This window comes from Protopterus annectens, chromosome 7.part0 (genome assembly GCF_019279795.1).
Source record: "Protopterus annectens isolate FY-2018-M chromosome 7.part0, PAN1.0, whole genome shotgun sequence".
NCBI lineage: Eukaryota > Metazoa > Chordata > Ceratodontiformes > Protopteridae > Protopterus > Protopterus annectens.
The window spans coordinates 1684651039-1684658635 of record NC_056739.1 but is presented as its reverse complement, the minus strand read 5'-3'; the positions used below and the strand labels follow the sequence as shown (position 1 = coordinate 1684658635).

Genomic DNA, 7597 nt, shown 5'->3' with positions numbered 1-7597 from the left:
ATACAGATATTCAAATTCTAAAGGACTTCTACAAAGTTAGGATCAAATACTGCAACAGTTCCCCACATTCCTGGATAATGACAACTAAAATATTTAACAGACATTTTTGTCACTGCTTTTACATTAACATCATCTTAATAGCTTTATGAAGCTCTTCTTTCTGCTAACATCTGGTAGTCATAGGATTACTTTGAGTAGTCATGTGATTGTCTGTAGTCTGTATCTCGGATGCACCCTCTTCTGAGAATGAGGTTATCTGTGTGCAGACACCCCACCAGTATAAAAAAAATCACTGTCATACAGCAATACAGCAATGAAATAAGCAAGACTGCTGTTATAACTATTGCAACAGTTAGTCAGAGGACAAAATCCATGTTTTGCTTCACCCCCCCCCCCCCAGTTCAAAAGCCTCCTCCTTCTTCCAGCCTTCCTTTTTATGTTGCTGTTTAGTGCTGTCTTAATTAGAATGCCTGAGTGAATAATGCCTTGTGATGGGCTAATCCAAGACTGGTGACACTGTAAAGCTTTGTTTAACTCATGTCCCTTTAACACTCACTCTCTCTCACTCTCTCTTACTCTATTCACCTTCTCATCAGCGTCACTACGTTTTCATTTCTAGAGTTTTGCTGAACAGTGTAGAAATACGCTTTGCTTCTTTCCAGCAAGTGGTAAGTAGTAAGACTGAACTTTTTTCTATTTATGAGGTTTTTTTCACTGTTTTCTTCAGTATCTGTGGCTGGGAAGAGGCGGTGATAAATCTGAAATAAACTGCTTGATGCACAGAGTTTACAATTATACTTTTTAAAGTGTTGGCTCCTATGGGTCTAACCATTCTGGTATTTCTTTTGTTGTTACTTTATTATACTAGTACAGATCTGTTGAGAATCGGTACAGAGTGGCAATTCATGCCTTCCTGTAGAAGGGCTTTTGCCTGCTGTCTTTATAAGGCATCTGAGGCTGGACAGCCCACTCATGTCTATGTATGTGATTGCCATCACTATAATATACCTATATCTTCTATCTGTATCATGCCTTTAGTACAGGATAGAACACAGCTTTGTACAGGTACCCGGGTATGTCATCTTTTTAATGGAGCCGAAACTGAGACAACCATTACTTCGCATGCAAGTACCTGTAAGTACCATTCTGTAAGATGCCTGAGGCTGGATGGCCTATATATGTGTATGCCTATTGTATGATGCAGCTGAAGAAAGGCAGCACACACTTTCCTGCTTAACTAACCATGCATAATATTTTCCTGAAGTTTCTCTGACCAGATGCATTTCATGCAACATGGTATTTCACTTACTTTTTTTATTTAGTATTGCCTTTTGAATTTATGTGCTGACAGTACTATTTCTTTAGGGTTTACGATTTAAGTTTAATGTTTTACAAATGTGTTTTCTATGTCTTGCTATTAAATTTTAAAGTTTATTGGTTTGATTTAACATCTATGGTGCACGTTGATTATTTGTTTACTATATAGTATGCTACTGGATATTTTCTGATTTCCTTGTGTAGTACTGACTAAAGCACTTTAATAAATATTGATTAATTAATTGGTCTGACTGATTGCTGTAGAACAGCTCATGCTTCTTACATGGGCACCAATGCTTGCTATCTCTACAATGCACTAACCTTCCAGGTTCTGTGTAGGATTGTAGAGAAAATGAGGCATAAGCAGGCTCCCTGACAGTAGGGGTCACACAGTGACAGCAGCTCTCTGACCTTGTCTTTAAAAGAGCTCTGCACTAATATTATAATTAAATGTGTCTGCAAGGCCTTTTTGAAGATTTCTCATAGACGGTCATAATTTTTGTACTGTATGATACTGTATGCAGTTTAGAGACATGTTTACATTTATGTCTTTTTTGGGATTTACATGCTACTGTCCTTCATTATTCTTTCTGTTCTGTTTGAGAGATGAGCAAACCATACTAATGATCCACACACACACGCACACACACACACACACACACACACACACACACACACACACACACACACACACACACACACACACATATGTATGCATGCATATATGTATATATCTGTATCTATCTATAGATATAGAGATGGATATAGATATATATGTGTGTATGTATGTATATGTGTGTGTGTGTATATATGTGTATCTATATATATATATATATATATATGTATGTATAAGAAGTACCACTGGAATAACCAGAGATGAAGGTAGACCAAAAATTAGCGTAAACTTGCGTTTATTACTCATTTTCGTCAGAGACTTAATCAGAAAAACAGATACTTAACTCACTAACTTGAAATTCACTCTTGGAGATGTGGGGTTGAAAGACAATTTTTTAGATGTTAATTTAGAATGGGATTTGTGCTTGAACAGGTTTCTCAGTCAAAAACATCGTAAGACACATTTACAAACAGTTACTTACATTTCCAGTTTACATCCTTCTTTTATGAAGAAAATTCCAAAGGGACAGTTCATAAGAGCAAACCTCATGAATAGTGAAAATTCACATTTTTCTAGATGAAGTAGAATTTATTATTTGTTTATTTCTTGAAAGGGGCTATCAAGAGGTTCAGTTAAGAAACACAGCTGAGTTTGTTATTAGCAAAAGGATGTCCTATTATACCCCTATTCTTGTTGCTCCATTTGTTAATGATATTAGTAGTAAAACCAATGAAGGACATACATACTGCAATTTGGACATGACAGTTGAGTCAGTGCTCATTCAAAACATTATTAAGGAAAACTGGAAAATTTTGGAAGGAAACCAAGACCTTTTTAAGGTAATTGGAATTAGACCTTTTTGTGTTTGAGAAATATTGTAATTTAAAATTTTTATTTGAAAAAATGAAGTAACAACTATTAACAGATTAACTAACTGTAATAGAGCCCCAGGTATGTTTGTGTGGTTGCTGTAATACCTGTAGGTATATTTTGGAAGGACCATACATAAGTTTAGCACACTTGCCTTACACTATCAAAGTCCCTGGTCATTTCAATTGTAAAAGTAAAGGGCTGATTTACATTGGGGTGTGTTCCCACTTTGGTGCCTTTTACATTGGGATGACCACTCATACATTGCACACTAGAATTAGGGAGCATTATTACGATATAAAAAATAAATATGTTAAAAATGCTTTTTATAAGCATACACGTAGATGCCCGCAGTACAACAAATTTCTGTTTTCAGTATTGGAACAAAAGGAACTGGATATGAGGGGTGGTGGTTTTAAAACTCTCTTTTAGAACAAAGAGAAGCTTTGTGGCAAATAATATTAAATTCTGATCAAGAACCTGAATTAAATAAGGCTGTGAATATTAAATGTTTTTTAAAACACCGTAGGGTGTATGTCAAAAAATTATTTTATGATATTGGTAATTTTTTCTGTATTTTTACCTTTTTAATTGATTTTAATGATGTCATAATTGAAGTGCATTTTTTATTGGTTCATTCTGGTTATTTAAACCTGTATTGTTAGTAAGTTAATGTATCTTTTTTTCTGAAGAAGTTTCTGATGAAAGTGAGTAATAAACAACATTTTTTGTCTACCTTTGTCTTTGGCTGTTCCAGTGGTGTTTCTTCAGTTTTGGTTTTCTGGAATCGTGAACTTTTGTGGTTTTATGGATATATATAGATATAGAGAGGGATAGATAAATATAGATATATATGTTCATAGGTAAGTATTAGCCTAGCTGCCCTTGTGGGTCATTTTAAGCCTAGCCAATTTTCCCTTTTGTGCTCAAAATAACCTATTCCATTTGGTTATAGATTGGCCTTACCCATCCCATGGTCGATAATTATATATTACCCCCAATGAGTAACTGTATCAAACCATTGATAATTTAAGGGGACCAACGTATAGAATAAAGCATTTAAGAGTTGCTTCTATCCATTAGTAATACAAGAGGCAGTCCTGAGGTACAATTTCTGTTTTCCATCCATAGATTAAGTTGTGCTTGAATTTGGACAAGGGTGAACTATGTTTTATGTGGATAGGAAGTCTATTCCAGTGCAATTGTATTCTCTGTGAGACACCTGTCCCACCAAACAATTATGGTGATGTTGTACAAGAGGTTTAGATCCCTGGATCAAGTATATCTGATGCCATTTGACATTAAATACATGTACAGGTTCTATTCAGTGGAATAAATACACTGCTGGTTGAATGTTTTCATCTGTGTCATGAGCCATTGAATCAAAAATGTTGCTCAGCTGATAAAAAGGTGCTGTTTTCTAGCTGTGCATTATTGCTGTACAGTGGAGACTGGAAAATATATCCTTTCCCTACTGTTGTTCAGTCTCAGAGTCGGTATAGATAAAGTAGTGGGGTACTGGGGGTGCAGGCCCCACATGGGGGAGGTGCATGGTTGCTTGGTCTCTACAAAAAATGCTGTTGGGTGTCATGGTATATGTGGTTTGGTGTTGAGTCCTTGGGTTTAATAGTGTGTGTTTGGAGAGTTATTGTTCTTTTTTTTTTTTATAGTGTGCGTGTGTGTTTATGTTTGTGTGAACTTACTGTGTAAAGTTTTGGGCATGCACGATAGTGTTTACCCGTGATGTGAACATTTACATGAATCGACACACTCGTGTATTTATTGCATGTATGCATGTATATATATATATGTGTGTCTATATATATATATATATATATATATATATATATATATATATATATATATATACACACACTTGTCCATGTGTGTGTGTATATGCATATGTATAGATATATATGGTATCTATTAAACTGGTTGAAAGCAATGTCAGTTGACAGCTTGTCTGTTGACTTAATTGATAGCTTTTTATTGACTTAATTTGATTGACAGGAAAGCTGATCAACATTTGGTAGAGATCACTATAATTCCATGGTTGGGGAATATGCCCTTTCCCTGGTACTGGCAATCTCAGAGTTGGTATATTTAATTATCTGGGTATGTAGAGCATACAGCCTCCCATAGGGGAGGTGTAGGGGGCTTGCCACCTGCAAAAAACATGATTTTTGATTTACAGTGCATTGTGTGCATGTATGTATGTGTGTGTGTGTGTGTGTGTGTGTGTGTATATATATATATATATATATATATATATATATATATATATTAGTGTGTGTGTATGTATACTTAATATAGTACTTAATTTTAGCACTTAATAAATAAGCACCTATCCATGCATGTCTATGGGTCAGCTCCCGGTGTTTTCTCCTGTCTACCTGATGAATCTGGGCATCTTGGGGCAATACAGCAATTGCATCATGTAGACAGACAACCCTCTCCTCCTATGACCCAACACTACAACCTGTGAAAGATGCAATTATATAGCCAAACTGGAAGCAAAGCTGTCTTCACCCAAGACTGGACTAGACAGAGGAGTGGGTAAACACTTGCACCACACAACACTCATAACATAGTCCCTCAAAACCTACACCATCCAAACACAAACATAGAAACACAAAACACACACCTACATTCACGGAGCCTCTCAATAAAAATCTGCCCAAGCAACAGAGACCTGCAAAGCAGAAACGCAAGCAACCTCCACCCCCCCAGCACAACCCAAATGACACATAGCCCACAAGCTCAGTGTGCCACCCAGCCACAGCCCATAAGGCATAAGAACGTACCCAACACTCTAGTCATAGGTAACTCTATAGTCAGGCACACTGATGTTCCACTCACCAGGCTAAACGAGGAGAAATTTACTGTCAGCTGCCTGTCGGGTGCCAGTATCCACCACATAATGCACGCACTCAGGTCACTGTACAACAAGTACAAATATGACTCTGTCATTGTCTATGTTGGTGTGAATGACCTGAGACGTACCTCCCTGGACTACATGAAAAGAGAAATGGATCAGCTCTCTGATCTTGTAGCCCAGGCAGGTATAACCCTATCCCTGAGTAGCATCCTGCCAGCATCCAGAATGATACCACAGTAGAAGGACAAAATGATTGACTTCAACAATTGGCTAAGCTTCTGGTGTCATTCTATGGGGATCCAGTATCTGTCTCTGCCTGGGATGACATGATCGACAGACCACAATGCTTTGCCAGAGATGGCCTGCACCTGTTGCCCTTGGGATTCCAGATACTGGCTTTTGCCACCTTTTTTCATTTTTAGGCAAGGTTCAAATGACAAATTCACCACCGTAACAGGTACAAGCAAGCAAAATCTGAGGGTAATGCTACTCAATGCTAGAAGTCTAAACCTCAAAATGCACTTACTTGAGGCACTCCTTAAAATGGAGAACATCGACATCTGTGCAGTGACAGAGACCTGGTTCAAGGCTCCTGAGAACACACCTGCATTACCAGGCTATAATTCATACCACACCTTTCGGCCACCTAACCTGGACCGAAACACTAAAGGTGCAGTCATGTCCATATTCATTAAGGATATCCACACCTCCAGGCTAGTTGCTCAGCATAATGCATCCGAGATTATCCAAGTGCAACTAACTCTGGGCAAGACTGCAATCCAAATTGTAGCTTGCTACAGATCCACCATCATGCCCCAGGATTCCCACTCCTCATGTCTTGATACACTGGAAAATATTAGGGTACAACCTAACACCCTAATAATGGGCAATTTCAACTACCCCACCATTAACTGGGAAAACTACTCATGTACCAACTCTTTTGCTTAATGTTTTCTGGAATTCATAAATTCCAACGCCTTGGATCAACTCATCCACACCCCCCCACCAGGGGCAGCAATATCCTAGACCTGTTCATTACCAACATGGGTGACCGGTGTTCCACACCAGAGGTCATTTCCTCGTTGTTCATATCCGACCACAAGCTAATCACCCTAGACATCCACATCCCCCCCCCCCAATTAGGGAAACCACCGTAAAAATTTCTCCAAAGCCAACTTCATGCTTCTTAAGACAGAAGTGTCAAACTTCACGACACCCATGCAGACGGACAGTAGAGGTACAACTGCTGAATACTACACAAATGCACTTTATAAGCACTTACACAAGTGCATGGATTGTGCTATCCCTAACAGAACCAAGATGCTATCCTCTAAAAAAAGGAAGCCAATCTGGTGGTCCCCTGCCTTAAACTCTACAACAGAAGAAAGAAACTGCAGCAAAAAGAGTAAAATCCCATGATTGGAGGAACTCCCTGGTCAGCCTCAGTAAGAAGCTGAGATCCCTCATGAAACCCTCCAAAGCTAGTTACGAAAACAAAATCACCACTGTTTTTAAAGACAACCACAAAGCATTCTATAGCTATGTCAGGAATCTCAGTGGCAACACTCAGATCTGCTCTGAGTTACAGCACAATGGCAGTAAATATACAGAACCAACTCATATTGCCAACATGCTGGCAGATGGGTTCAGTGCTAACTTTACCCCACTCTCACCCCCTAAAGGGCCCATCTCTGTACCAGAAGAATGCAAAGTTCCTGTAAATATGGCTGCACAGGTAAAAACCACACTCTCCAAAGCCAAGAAACACAGCATCTATGGGATCTGACAACATCACAGGCTGTGTTCTTCACGAACTACAGAACGAACTGGTACCCCACCTAAGTACCATGTTCAATTATGGCCTCACCTCAGGCTTTGTGCCCACTGAATGGCACACAGCGATGGTTATCCCACTC

The 7597-nt window shown here is 38.6% G+C and overlaps 1 long non-coding RNA gene across 1 annotated transcript in view; it reads left to right on the top strand.

The window, feature by feature from the left end:
- The first annotated feature begins 491 nt into the window (after nt 1-491).
- Nucleotides 492-7597, top strand: part of LOC122805869 — a 109128-nt gene continuing 102022 nt past the window's right edge. The window contains exon 1 of the long non-coding RNA XR_006365478.1: nt 492-668. This is a non-coding gene — a long non-coding RNA (uncharacterized LOC122805869). The remainder of the gene's footprint in view (nt 669-7597) is intronic.